Below are 15,895 nucleotides of genomic sequence, written 5' to 3' on the forward strand. Positions count from 1 at the left end.
TTCCACGACATCTCTCTGAACAACTCTTCTGCCTTCCTCTTCCACTTTTAAGGGCCCGTGTAATTACATTGGAGAATCCAGATAATCTCTTTTCACTTTAAGGTCCAGGACCTTAATTCTATCTGCAGTGTTCCTTTTGGCATGAAATGTAATGACATTCCATAGGTTCCAGGGATTAGGACATGGACATCTCTGGAGGAGCAGGGAGGATCACTATGCCTACTACAACAATTCACTCAGCTTCTGCTAATGAAAACATCTTGCAAAATGTAATTATTAAAGGTAACAAATTAACCTTAGTATAATACTAGCAATGAAAGTACCAGTTTTATTCAGATTTTACCAGCTTTACCAGAAATGACCCTTTTCTGTTCTAAAATCCAATCCAGGATCCCACCCTGCACTGCTTGTCCTGTCTCCTTGGTCTCCTCTAATCTGTGACAATTCATTATTTCTTTGTTGTTAATGACCTTGGCATTTATGAAAAGTGCTGGTCAGCTATTTTGTAGAATGTCCTTAATTTGGGCAACATAGTGACACTCCGTCTCTACAAAACACAAAAATTAGCTGGGCATGATAGTGTACGCCTATAGTTCCAGCTACTTGGGAGGCTAAGGCAAAAGGATCGCTTGAATCTGATATCTTGGCATGATTAAACTGAGATCTCTAATTATCCATTTTGGGCAATAATCCCACAGAAGTGATAATGCCATTCACAGAGTGTCACATTAGGAAATATATGATGTTGATATGCCTTATTACTAGAGATGTTAACTTTCATTATTTGGTTACAGGAGCATCTGTTGGGTTGCCCCGCTGCAAAGTTACTATTTTTCCCTTTGTAGGAAAAATACCAAATAAATATTAATAACTAATAAATATCTTGTGGGAGATGCTTCGAAACCAAGCAAATATCCTCTTTCTTTTCAAACTCTCACCTACTAATTTTAGCATCCCTTGAATGATCCTGTTTGAAGCACCTGTCACTGCATTCTACTGCTCATTTCCTAGATCCTCATTTCTTCTGTATTAATTGGAATTGTTCTGTAAAGAATCGCTGTCCCTTCTGTATTTTATTTACTCTATTACTTACTTACATCAGTATAGACTCATGGGTATTTATTTTTCAAGTTGGCTCCTGTGTCTTGTTGAAAGCCTTCCATCTTTTTCTTTCTTTCTTTCTTTCTTTCTTTCTTTTTTTGAGACAGAGTTTTTGCTCTTGTTGCCCAGGCTGGAATGCAATGGTGCAATCTCAGCTCACTGCAACCTCTACCTCCTGGGTTCAAGCGAATTTCCTCCCTCAGCCTCCTGAGTAACTGGGATTACAGGCATGTGCCACCATGCCCAGCTAATTTTGTATTTTTAGTAGAGATGGGTTTCTCCATATTGGTCAGGCTGGTCTCGAACTCCCAATCTCAGGTAGTCCACCTGCCTCAGCCTCGCTGGGATTACAGGCATGAGCCACCATGCTCAGCCTCTTTCTTTCTTTCTTAAAGCACTTCTTGACTCTCTGCTACAAGATGCTCCAGGCTCATCTTGTGTTTTCTCCACACCAGCTCTGGAATTAATCACTTCTCCATAGAGCATTCATTCCTGTCACAGCAAAATATACTTAGATGCTAAGATCTGGGTGTTACATGAGCTTTGAGCTTATTGTTCTTAAGAAATCATTACTTCAAGGCAGTCTCAACAGACGGAATTTGGAATACCAATATAGAGGTATATTAACACATTCTTATACACATTTTTTTTTAATCTTTCCTCGTGTGTGTGTGTGTGTGTGTGTGTGTGTGTATAGATTTAAACTGATACTTCTGATTTCTAATTCTACATCAATGATTTATTCTAGCCTTTCTCTTACCTTTTTAGGTAACTCTGTCTTTCTTTGTCTTTGATGGTGAGAAATCTGGTTTTTGCTTTCTACTGTGTATTCATTTGTTCAATCCTAGTATACATCAAAGTCATCTCGGAATTACTAATCCATAACCCTCTAAGAAATAAATTAATTAGAGTACAGTATTTATATACAGTTCTTTTTGTCTTTAGCCACACAGTATCCAGCCAGAATACTATTAAATAACTTCAGCTGGTTCTTTTCTTCCCTGCTGCCTTCAGTGTAATTTGTAACACAGTTAAGTTCATTTATTACTGTTTCTATTCCATTTGGATTCCCCCCACATTCTGATTTTTAAAAATGTTTGACCTAAAGAAAACCTGAGTTTCTGCGACGTACAGTCCTATGGATTTTGACAAATGCATAGTCCTATATCCATCCATCATCACAGTCCTGCTATAGGGAAGTTCCATCACTCTAAAGCTTCCTTCATGCTGCCCTCTCTAGTCAATCCTCACCCATTCCCTACTCTTGGCAACCACTTTTACTTTTCCTCCTTCCAATTTTGCCTTTTCCAAAATGTCACATGAATGGAATTATACAATAGGTAGCCTTTTGGGTATGGCTTCTATCAATTAGTAAAATGCATTTAAGATTTCTCCATGTTGCTTTGTGAAACAATAATTTATTCTTTATTGCCAAGTAGTATTTCTTTGTATGATGTTTCACAGTTTATCCATTTACCAGTTGAAGGGCATCTGGGTTCTTGCCAATTTTTGTCAAGTATAAATAAAGCTACAGGTTGGGCACGGTAGCTCATACCTGTAATCCCAGCACTTTGGGAAGCCAAGGTGAATAGACTGCTTAATCCTAAGAGATTGAGACCAGCCTGGGCAACATGGCGAGACTCCACAAAAAATACAAAAATTAGCTGAGCCTGGTGGTGCACACCTGTAGTCCCAGCTACTTTGGGGGTTGAGGCAAGAGGATTGCCTGAGCCCAGGAAGTCAAGGCTGCAGTGAACTATAATCATGCCACTGTACTCCAGCCTGGGCAACAGAGCAAGAGCCTGTCTCAGAAAAATTAATCAATAAAGTTACTATAAACATTTGCAATTTGCATACAGATATTTGTGTGAAAATAAGTTTTCACTTCTTTTTGGTAAATATCTAAGAGTGGGACTGCTGGGTCATAAGTCAAGTCTATATTTAACTGCATAAGAAATTGGCCAACTGTTTTTCATAACGATTGAACCATTACATATTCCCAACAGTAACACATCATTTCAAGGGGATGCTATATAGCCAGGTAAAATCTCGTAGATGAATATTGATGAACAAATAATATATTCACAAAACATTATCATGTTTAAAAAGCAAGCTATTAACATTACCTAATGAGCATGAAAAGTCATTTTTCTTCAAAAGTCATGATTTCAATTACTTGCATAGTATTTCCTTAAATGGTTATATCATTATTTTACTAATCTGCTCTTGAATATTCAAGTTATTTCCAATTTTTCACATATTTATAAGTAAAAATACGATTTAAATTTTTGTATATAAATCCATATATACCCTTCTGGTTATTTTCTTAATACATTTTCTTGGAAATGCAGTTACTGGGTCAGAGGAAAATTACTATTACCATTTTTAGATACATTGCCAAATTACTCTCAGAACTTCCTAGCACAGCACTCCATTGTGGTCTTCTAATTTGATTCCTGATCTCTAATCCTTCCAGGTAATCCTCCTTCCCCTTCCCCCAGCCAATCCTCCTCTCTTTCCCATTTCTACCTGGGAACTGGGCCTCCCGTCTATCTACCAGACTGACTTCCTCAGCAGGTTAGAGGGAAGTTCTGCATTCCAGTGAAGTTCCCACCAGTGATTAGTTACGCACAGGTTCATCCACAATTCCTGTTTTGGCAGCTTTTCCACATCTGTTAACCTTCAACAGTCGCTTTAGCCTCCCCATTTGTTTCTGAATCATTTGTTATAATTTCAACTTATTTCATACCGTCAGAAAACTGACTGTACCTCACAGTCTTTGTTCTGACTTTTCAGCTGGCTTTGGATGTCTTATTGAGCCATTAAATACGTAGATCACTTCAGTCTAAGCTGACGGTTTTCAGGTATTACATCTAAAGGCATCAGAGAGATATAGAGTACTAGCAGTAATACCCAGAATCTCCATTGGAATCACTGATCAACCCTTCAGGGAAATTCCATGTAAACAGCGTAATTCTGTGCACTCACTTTCTAGTCGTAAGAGACTGGATAGGCTTCTGTTTACATGATTCTACTGAAAAGAAGAGAAGCAAAGATTTACCTTAAAATTTTGCATCAGATACAGTCGCACACATCCCCACCTTTTGAATACTGAAGATTATTCTAAAGCAAAATATGCCCACAGTACAGATGGAGAGAGGACCATGACCTCATAGGGAAGAATGGTAAAATATAGTTATACTTTAATGTGAAGTAGGGACACAGGCAAACCAAACCCTTCCTACAGTCTAGATATGACTCACACACCCCCACCACTGCCCTCCCCCAACTGGAAGAAGCCTGTGCTTTTCTGTAGAAGCAGAAAAACATTTTAGAGAATCATAGCCCAAGGAAAATGGCAAGGAAAAAAAAAATACTTCTTTATTATCAGTAAATAATTCTTACAATAACAAATTTAGATTAAGCCCACAGAACATTTTAGTACACGCTTTCTAAGTGACCAAGGGGAATCGCTCCACCAATTCTGGAGCTTTTTTGCGGGAAGGGTGTGAGTAAGGTGCCCTTTGTGCAAGCTTAGAAATCCAATGGGCACATTGACTTTGACCAGGCTAATGTAGGACTGTGAGCCCCACATTGCTGATGGTGTGATTATAACAGAAGATTGAGTCTCCATCTCCTGTCTGCAGAGGAAACCTAGAGAAATACAGATAATCTAACAATGTTCAGAGAGAATTTTTTTTTTTTTGAGAGAGTCTCACTCTGTTGCCTAAGCTAGCGTTCTGTGGCACTATCTCGGCTCACTGCAACCCCTGCCTTCTGAGTTCAAGTGATTCTCTTGCCTCAGCCTCCTGAGTGGCTGAGATTACAGGCGGGTATTACCACACACAGCTAAATTGTGTATTTTCAGTAGAGATGAGATTTTGCTATCTCTACTGAAAGGTGGCCAGGCTGGTCTCGAACCCCTGACCTAAAATGATCTGCCCACCTTGGCCTCCCAAAGTGCTAGGATTACAGCCATTGCACCTAGCCCCAGATAGAAATGTTGAAAAGTATAAACCAGTGAAATTGATGATCAGTTCCCAGGAAAATTCTAGAATTGACTACTACTGATAATTGGGGAAAATGTAAGAAAAAAATAGCATTGGCTGGGCACAGCAGCTCACACTTGTAATCCCAGCACTTTGGGAGACTGAGGCAGGCAGATCACAAGGTCAGGAGTTTGAGACCAGCCTGGCCAACATGGTGAAACGCTGTCTCTACTAAAAATACAAAAAAATCGGCCAGGTGTGCTGGCGGGCACCTGTAGTCCCAGCTACTCAGGAGGCTGAGGCAGAAGAATCATTTGAACCTGGGAGGCGGAGGTTGCAGTGAGCTGAGACCATACCACTGCACTCCAGCCTGGGCAACAGAGCGAGGCTCCAACTCAAAAAAAGAAAAGAAAAGAAAAAAATAGCATCATGAGACAACATAGGCTCACAAAAATTAGTCAGACTAGGTTGCTGTCTCTGACTTTTGTCAAAGAGCTCCAAGATTCATAGAATAAGAAAATACCATAAACAGACATAGAGGGTCTTTAAAAAATATGTATCCGTGACCAGTAGCAATTCTGTCCATTGACCCACTAAAGCACTTATCATATTTTATTAAATGTATTTGTATAAATGTGGCACTCATTATTACTTTCTTTATATCCCTTCCACAATGCTCATGTATAGTAGGTACTCAACAATGTTTGCTGAATTGATTTTTAAACGATGCTGTACTTTAATTTTCTTTGGAAATTCCAGTAAAATTTTCAATGAAAGGTTATTTCAAGAACAGATCCTAAAGATAAATATGAACAAGGGGCTCTGGTTTTCTTTAGCAGAAGGAAGGTAGATAGATTTTCCCTCTCAAATTCCCAGATGAGAGGAGGAAATTCATTTGTTGGTGCTCATAAAACAAACACTTGGAGTTCCATTAAATTCCATTTGTCCTCAACTACTACCCATGAGCCCTTATTTTCAGTCCCAAAAACTGAATGGCCACTAACCCAATTCATTTTCTCCTGTCCTTGGAAGTTAGTTTTTCAAAATAATAAAATTTAGCATGACCTGAACTATACCAAAACAGTAAGAGAGCTGAGTAGAGAGAAGGAAGGCGCATGATATAATCAGATTGGGTCTCACAAATCTTCTAAATGTCCTTTCCTCATTTAGATAACCAGCTTGATTAGTTTTTCCCTCATTTGCTTATGCTGTTTTAGATTGAAGTGAAGTATATGTTTACATTTCTAAAATGCTATCATTTCAATAATTCCGTCTCTGTGCCAGAGAGCAGAACAGAAGTCTTGATTTTCCAACTGCCTCCCTGGTGCTTACAAAATTTACAGAAATTGAACTTTTAAAAAGAAAGACAGAGAAAATTCAGGTTTCTAACTAAGAGGAAACAGCTAATCTTCCTCAATGTTTAAGTTACAACATAAACGACAGGTAACTCCCAGCATAAACACAGCTGCACTATCTCCTCTCATGACATTAATGACAAACACTCCTCCGTCAGGATCTCAGGAAAAGCAGAAGTCTGCCTTTGTAGAAAGCAAATTAAAACAGTGCTGTTGGCATTCCCCAAAACACAGTGCATTTGAAGATGTGGGCAAACAAACTAATCCTTCCCATCCACTCTCTCTGGCTTCGAGATAAGTAGGAACTTTTTAAAAAACAGCTTCTAGATGAAAGGAAAGGCTTTCCAGCTGGAATGGGAGCCTGTGTGTCAATGACAAACACATGCACCGAATGTCAACAACACAACAGCATGAAGCATGACAGGAAGTGCCTCAAATGGCTCTTTTTAATGTAGAGCTAACTAGCCGTGCTGCTGAGACATCTTTGTAAAGGGTCCACAGGCACAGCTACGGAACTGAGCCCCCTGCAATGAGAGACTGGGCCGAAGACCTCCAAGGAAGTAACAGATAAAGTCACTCATTCTCTAATAACTCAGATAATCTCAGTGCCACTGAGATAGTTTCAAAGCACCTAAGGACAATAAACATAAAAATGAAGAGAAAATACTTTGCATCTATTTTTAAATAGATCTATGGCTTTGACATCCGTAAACAGAATAGCCAGAAATCAATAAACATAAAAATGAAGAGAAAATACTTTGCATCTATTTTTAAACAGAACTATGGCTTTGACATCTGTAAACAGAATAGCCAGAAATAGGAGGAGGGAGGGAGAATGGAGGGAAGAGGAAAAAAGGAAAGAGGGCATGATGAGGAGATAATCCTAGCAAATATTGGGTTGAATCACAGAATTTTAGAGCTGGATAGAACTTCACGATGTTACTCAGTGGTTTTCAAGCCCAACCATACCTCACAATCAGAGGGAGAACTTAGGAAAGGATGAAATAGATACGTAAGATAGTCACCCAATCACTCGCCTCCAGACTCTGATGGATTTCAGCTGTTCTAGGGCTAGGCTCTGGTATATTTTTAAGCTCCCAGGGGGAGAATTCTCTAGGAAAGTTAGGGTTCACAAATACTGGTCACACGAAGTATGTTCAAGACTAGGAGACCAGGGGTTCAGGGTGCTGTGGAATCACAAACAAGGAACCCCTATCCCCATGTGACAGACTGGAAGGAAACTGATGTGCTGCTAAAATGGGACCTTAAAGAATAAATTATTGGACAAAGAAAAGAGAAGCAAAGATATAACTGAATAAACAAGGAACGTAGCTAGAGCATGCTAAGGAGTTTGGCAATTATCCAAAGACATCGAGGAGCTGTTGCAAGACTTTGTACATGGAATGTCATGTACATCTGCTGTGTTTCCCTGCCAAGGCTCCCTTCCCCCTTGGGCTGATAACAGACTCAATTCATGGTGTTTCGATGGGGTCAATTCTGTCTTCTAAGACCCAGGGGATGGGTGTATAACCTGGCCTGGCCAAAGAGAAGGCTTAAACATTAGCAAATGATTTCGGAAGAGACCAGTGACCCTCAATGGGACCTTTCTGCTAAAATCACAGAGGAGAAAGTTCTCTTTTTGCTGGATCATGCAATTGGTAGGGTCTCAGTCCTGACCTTTTAGTGGCCACCATATCCAGCAATGCCTATGTTTGAAACTCTATGTCAAGCTGGGCCTGAAGTCAAACCTGTCTCTTGGATTTCTCAGAGCTGTGGGTCAAATAAATTCCCCGATTTGCTTAATATAGTTTGAGCTGGATTGCACTCACTTGTAAACAAAAAAGCCTGACTAATACAGAAGCACTATTTTATTTTAAAAGAGCTCTGTTCACTGGAAGGAAGAGAATGGCATACCATTTCAAAGGCTACTGCAGTAACGGAGGGGAGAAAAAATGCAGGCCGGACCTAGGCATGAGCAATGGGGGTGGTGAGGAAGTGGAGACAGAGGGAAAGAAAGCGAGAGTGAAACTGCCTGACCATGATGTTTGGATAATGATACATAATAATCAAAAAAAGAAATGATAGATGTGGCCACGTGCAGTCTCATACCTGAAATCCCAGCACTTTGGGAGGCCAAGGCAGGTGGATCACTTGAGGTCAGGAGTTTGACACCAGCCTAGCCAATATGGCAAAACCCTGTCTCTACTAAAAATACAAAAACTAGCCAGGCTTGGTGGCACGTGCCTGTAGTCCCAGCTACTTGTGAGGCTGAGACAGAAGGATCGCTTGAACCTGGGAGGCAAAGGTTGCAGTGAGCCAAGGTCACACCACTGCACTCCAGCCTGGGAAACAGAGCAGGACTCTGTTAAAAAAAAAAAGAAAAAGCAAATCAACAACAACAAAATGATAGAGGTATGCATTCATTTGATATGTGTTTAGTTAATGCTTACTGTGTAAAATAGAAATAACATTTCAGGAGGAAGTTGTGAGGATTTATAGAGTCAATGCATATTAAGAGCATGCCTTGGTAGACACTGAAAATCAGGGTGAGTACAAAAGACAGCTTGCTATTCATAGATATTTTGTTGGTACCTTTGAGTCTACATTTCCAGTCATTTTCTATTCCAAATCTGTCAACATGATCATATCATTATATATTTTTGTCAGTAAGATATTAACAATGATTTTATAATTTGGAGGGAATCTTATATTAATACTTTTTAAAACACAGTTTTATTAACTATGCTACTATAAAGTAACACCCCAGGTTAAAACAACCAAGCTCAGCACAAATTATGTGTTTCTAGTGATTCTTGGAGATCTTTTTGTTTGGTTGGTTTCTTTGTTTGAGACAGAGTCTCACCCTGTCACCTACGCTGGAGGGCAGTGGCTCAATCGTGGCTCACTACAACCTCTGCCTCCCAGGATCAAGCAATTCTCTGCCTCAGCCTCCCAAGCAGCTGGGATTACAGGCACCCACCACCACACCTGGCTAATTTTTGTATTTTTAGTAGAGATGGGGTTTCATCATCTTGACCAGGTTGGTCTTGAACTCCTGACCTCATAATCCACTCACCTCGGCCTCCCAAAGTGCTAAGCTTACAGTTTTGAGCCACCACAACCAGTCTTCTTTTTTTTTTTTTTTTTTTTTGAGACGGAGTTTCGCTCTTGTTACCCAGGCTGGAGTGCGATGGCGCGATCTCGGCTCACCGCAACCTCTGCCTCCTGGGTTCAAGCAATTCTCCTGCCTCAGCCTCCCTAGTAGCTGGGACTACAGGCGTGCGCCACCATGCCCAGCTAATTTTTGTATTTTTAGTAGAGACGGGGTTTCACCATGTTGACCAGGATGGTCTCGATCTCTTGACCTCATGATCCACCCGCCTCGGCCTCCCAAAGTGCTGAGATTACAGGCATGAGCCACCGCCCCCGGCCCCAGCCTTCATTTTTAAAATATGAAGGGAAAGAACATTCATGCCTATCCTTAGATAAATTTGCTAACAGAAAATTAATAAACAGAAATACAAGAAATTTGTCAAAAGAAAAAGGCCAACCTGATATGGGAATAGGCTATTAAAATTTTGAGGTAATTCAAAAAAGTCTATTTTAGTGAAACACAGGCAATTATATATGATAGACAGATTAGAAAGTCTAATACAATGACTAAAAAGACCCCAAGAGAACTAAGATTATGCACCGAGGACATAACATCAGTGATGGAATTTCAAAAACCAAGTCTCCAGTTTTAAATAACAAGTATCTACAAGTTTAATAAACTACACATCGTTCTAGAAGAGTAAAGTTATTCTGAGACTGACAGCAATGATGATACACTGCAACGTGGTATATATTGGCAGAAAACGTCTGCTTTAATGTATGCCAAGCCAACTCCATCACACGGCTTGATGATCTGCAGAGTCTTAAATGTAATCTGTGTAGGGTAATACAAGAGAAGTTATCCTTTGCATCTATTTAGCCCCACATATCCTCCATTATTCAGTAAGATATTGTCAGCCACTTGCTGGATGTGGACAGAAAGCCTTTATAATCTGTGAAAATTTGTCCACAGTGCATGGAGGTGTTATATACACACATATACAAAAAGAAAAAACAAAAACCAAAAAGCAAAACCTTCAAGTTTTATCTGAATCCATCAAGATTGTGCCACGCAGGTAGTTATTTCTACCTGAGGAAATTGAGTATTTTTTCTTGATGTGTTTCATTACCTCATTTTCCACATTGCATGGTATTCTAAATGTTGTAGCCATTCCACCGATTTTAGCTTCCACATAAAATGATCATGAATCAGAATCCTTCACCAAATTCATAAAAAATAAGACCCAGATAATTTTAAGACAGCTTAATAGGTGTACTTCCATCTAGAGTATGAAATCTTCCCCATCGCTATCAATTGATTTATCTGTCACAGCTTAAATACTTCCAAAGATGGGACTCTCTCCAACCTATGCTATATTCTGATACCTTTGACTTTCTGCTTTTTGATAGAACAAGGTCTATCTTTTTAGGTATTTCCTTTTAGGAAACATTCATTTCCTCCAATAAGCTATTGACTAAAGAGGTGCTCTTCAAATCTCCCTTAGCACAGATGTCACTTTGATCTAGTCACAGGTGATATTTGTGATTACCTGGGCACAGCCATATGCAGCCTGATACATTATCAGATCCATTGAAGCACATCCTTCAAAATCTCCACTTCCTGGATATCAAATGAACCAGAGTTCTTTGTAGCATTTTCTAGAAACTCTCCCTAAGGACTGCTGGAAAAATTGCCTACTTCTCTAGCTGTTCTCCTTCTCCCTTGATTGAAAATTCTTTTCTACCTGCTTGGTTCTACTCTCTAGGAACCAAAGCCTCTTCACTATAGATTCCATGGAGAAACACTGATGCTCAACATTTTTTAGCTTTATTCACATAGTAGTCACAGAGGCATCATTTTTAAGCTGCAGTCAGGATGACTTGATAATCACCTAGTGCTTTGGTTCCTAAACGTCTGCAGAAGAAATAGGTGTCAGAGTGATGCTAGCAAGATGATGAACTAGGAAGCTACAGGCCCTTCTCTCCCCTACAGAGACACCATGCTAACAGCAGCATATGGACCAGAACAACCCTGTGAGGACTTTAGAGACCAGCTGAGATGCTACAGCACCTAGGCCATTGTAAAACCGAGAAAGGATTCCGGAAAAGGGGTAGAAAGCCTTATGGCAGTTGGTGTACCTGTGCATGCTTCTGCATCTTTGTGGTATAGTGTGGAGAAATTGGGAGGAAATCTTCATACTGAAGGTCCTCCTTCAGGACAGAAACAAAAGAGCAGGCTTTGCACTCAAAGTTCTGCCTTGTCGGGGGGGCTGTCTGAGAGTCTGGTTTTGCCTGGACTAAGAGCAGAGGCAGGATCAGAAGCTGCTGAAAACAAAGTCTAGCAGCACATTAGATGTGTAGTTCTACAGGCAGATGCCAGAGGGAGCAAGAGATTGGAAAAAGTTTGAAAGGTTCTTAAACAGTTAGACTGGTGATGGGTTCCACCTGCACAAATCCAGTATGCAAACTGTTAGAGGTGGGTGCTTTTTCCAATGCCCAAATACCAGACAAAAAAGAAAGTTACAAGATGTACAAAGGAAAAGGGAAACATAAACCAATCAAAGGAGCAAACTAAAACTACATAAAACAACCCTAAAGAAATGCAGATTTATGAGTTATTGACAAATAATTTAAAATAACTGTCACAAAGATAAAAAAGAACAGATAGACAACTAAATGAAATCAGGAAAACAACATATGAACAAGATGAGAATATCAAACAGAGACAAAAGCTATGCAAATAACAAAACAAAGATTCTGCAGTTGTATGCGAATAAATTGGCTAAACTAAAAGAAATGGATAAATTACTAGAAACACACACCCTACCTAGACTGAATCATGAAGACATAGAAAACCTTTCTGTACATTATTGAAACAGTAATCCAAAACCACTCCATAAAGAAAAACCCAGGACCAGACGACTTCACTGAAGAATTCTATCAAACAATTAAAGAATAATTCAAATCAATTTCAAGAGAGTTAATATCAATTCTGAAACTCTCCCAAAAAATTAAAGAGGAATACTTCCAAGCTCATTGTATTAGGCCCTGATACCAAAACCAGACAAAGAAATTATGAGAAAAGAAAACTACAAACCAATATCCCTAATAAATATTGATGCAAAAGTCCTTTATAAGATACTAGCAAACTATTCAAACAGCACATTAAAAGGGTTATACGCCATAACCAAGTGGGACTTATTCATGAAAAGCAAGGATAGTTTCACATACAAACTTCAATCAATGTAATATAACGCCATAACAAAATTAAAGACAAAAATGACATAATCATCTGAATTGATAAAGAAAACACATTTGACAAGATTCAACATCCTTTCATGATAAAAATCACTCAACAAACCTGGACCAGAAGGAAACTACCTCAAAATAAGAAAGGCCATTTATGAGACCAGGCACAATGGCTCATGCCTCTAATCCCAACACTTTGGGAAGCCAAGACGTGTGGATCACTTGAGGTCAGGAGTTCAAGACCAGCCTGGCCAACATGATGAAACCCCATCTCTACTAAAAATACAAAAATTCACAGGCATGGTGGTGAACACCGGTAGTCCCAGCTACTTGGGGGGCTGAAGCAGGAGAATTGCTTGAACCCAGGAGGTGGAGGTTGAGCTGAGCTGAGATCCTGCCACTGCACTCCAGCCTGGGCAACAAAGCAAGACTCTGTCTCAAAAATAAAATAATAATAATAATTTAAAAAGCCATTTATGAAACGCCTATACCTAACATTATACTCTACGGTGAAAGACTGAAAGCTCTTCTTCTAAGATAAGAAAAAGGGCATAATACCTGCTCTCACCGCTCCTATTCAACATAATATTGGAAGTCCTTGCCAGAACAATTAAGCAAGAACAGAACAATTAGGAAAGATGAAGAAATACAAATTGGAAAGGTATTAAAATTATCACTGTTCACAGATGACACGATTTTATATGTAAAAAAAACTCTGTAAAGATTTCACACCAAAAGAAACCTTGTTAAAATTAATAAATTCAGCCTAAGTTGGAGGATACAAAATCAACACCAAAAAAAAACCCATTGTCTATCTACATACTAACAATTAACAATCTGAAAAGGAAATTAAGAAAATAATTCCATTTATAATAACATCAAAAAGAAAAATGCTTAGGAATAACCTAACCAAGGAAGTTAGAAACTTACACACTGAAAAGTAGAAAATATTACTTAATGAAATTAAACTTGATGCAAATAAATGGAAAGTCATCCAGTGTTCAGGGAGTGAAAAATTTAATATTAAGATGGACATACTACCCAAAGCAATCTACAGATTCAAAGCAATTCTTATTAAAAACCCAACAGCATCTTTTGCAGCAAAAGAAACATTTATCCTAAAATTTGTAAGAAATCTCAGGAGATCCCAAAAAGCCAACAGAATTTCGAAAAAGCAAAAGATATTTGGAGGACTCATACTTATTGATTTCAAAACATATTACAAAGCTACAGTAATATAAACAGTGTTACAGTGGCATAAAGACAGTTGGTCTATTGTACCAAAGGAATAGGTTAGAGAGCCCAGAAATAAATGCTAGTATATATGGTCAAATAATATTCAATAAGGTTGCCAAGACCACTCAATGGAGGAAGGACAGTCTCCTCAACAAATGGTATTGGAAAAATTGAACATCCACATGCAAAAGAATGAAAATGGGCCCTTCTCTTACACCACATACAAGACTTAAAATAGATTAAAGACCTAAACGTAAGAGCAAAAATTATACAATTCTTAGAAAAAAAAAATAGGGAAAATCTTCATGACTAGGACTTGGCAATAATTTCTTAGATATGACACCAAAAGCATAGCTAACAAGAGCAAAATAGGCAAATTGGAATACATCAAAGTTTAAAACTTGTTTATCAAAGGACACAATCAACAGAGTGAAAAGGCAACCCACAGAATGGGAGAAAATAATTGCAAATCATAGATCTAGTAAGAGGTTAATACCCAGAATGTGTAAAGAATTCCTACAACTCAGCAACAACAACAAAAATACAAATAACTCAATTTAAAAATGGGTAGACCAGGTGCAGTGGCTCATGCCTATAATCTCAGCACTTTGGGAGGCTGAGGCAGGTGAATTGCTTGAGCTTAAGAGCTTGAGACAAGCCCCTGTGACATGGCAAAACCTCGTCTCTATAAAAAATACAAAAATTAGCTGGTGTGATAGTGCACACCTGTAGTCCCAAGTACTCAGGAGGCTGAGGTGGGAGAATCACTTGAGCACAGGGGGTTGACCTGCTGTGGGCCGAGATTGCACCACTGCACTCTAGCCTGGGCAACAGAGTGGGACCCTGTCTGAAAAAAAAAGGGGGAAGGCAGTCAAGGATTTGAATAGACATTTCTCATAAGATGACATGCAAATGGTCAATACCCATGTGAAAAGATACTCAGCATCAGGGAAATGCACATTGAAACTTCAGTGAGATCACCTCACACCCATTAGAATGACTACTATTAAAAAATAGTAAGTGCTGACAAGTGCTACGGCTTGAATATTTGACCTCCAAAACTCATGGTGTAATTTAATCCCCAATGTGGCAGTATTGAGAGGTAGAGCCTTTAAGAGGTTATTGGGTCATGAAGACTCTGCCTTCATTAGTGGATTAATCTACTCAGGGATTAGTGGATTAACAGGCTAATGGATGAATGGGTTAACATGGGAATGAGACTAGTGGCTTTCTAAGAGGAGAGACTTGAGCTAGCATACTCAGCTTCCTTGCCATGCGATGCCCTGTGCCATCTTGAGACTGCAGAGAATCCCCATCAGCAAGAAGGTTCCCACCAGATGCAGCTCTTTGACCTTGGACTTCTCAGCCTCCATAACTATAAGAAATAAATTCTTTCCAGCCTGGGTGAGGGAGCAAGGCCCTGCCTCCAGAAGAACAAAAAGGAAAAAGAAATTTCTTTTCTCCACGCAGTTTTAGGTATTGTTATAAACAACAGAAATCAAAGAGAGCAAAACATGGGGAAATTGGAACCCTTGCACATTGCTGATGGAATTGTAAAATGATGCAAGCACTATAGAAAACCACATGGAGATTCCTAAAAAATGTTAAAATAGAACTACAATATGAGCCAGCAATCCCACTTCTGGGTTTATAGACAAAAGAATTGAAAGCAAATTTGGCCAGGTGCCACGGCTCATACCTATAATCCTAGCACTTTGGAAGGCTGAGGCAGGAGGATCGCTTGAGCTCAGGAGTTCAAGACCAGCCTGGGCAACATAGTGAGGCCTCGTCTCTACAAATATTTTGACATTAGCCAGGTATAATGGCACATGCCTGTAGCCTCAACTACTCAGGAGGCTGAGGCTGGAGGAG

The sequence above is a fragment of the Saimiri boliviensis genome, chromosome 2, assembly GCF_048565385.1.
Source record: "Saimiri boliviensis isolate mSaiBol1 chromosome 2, mSaiBol1.pri, whole genome shotgun sequence".
Classification (NCBI taxonomy): Eukaryota; Metazoa; Chordata; class Mammalia; order Primates; family Cebidae; genus Saimiri; species Saimiri boliviensis.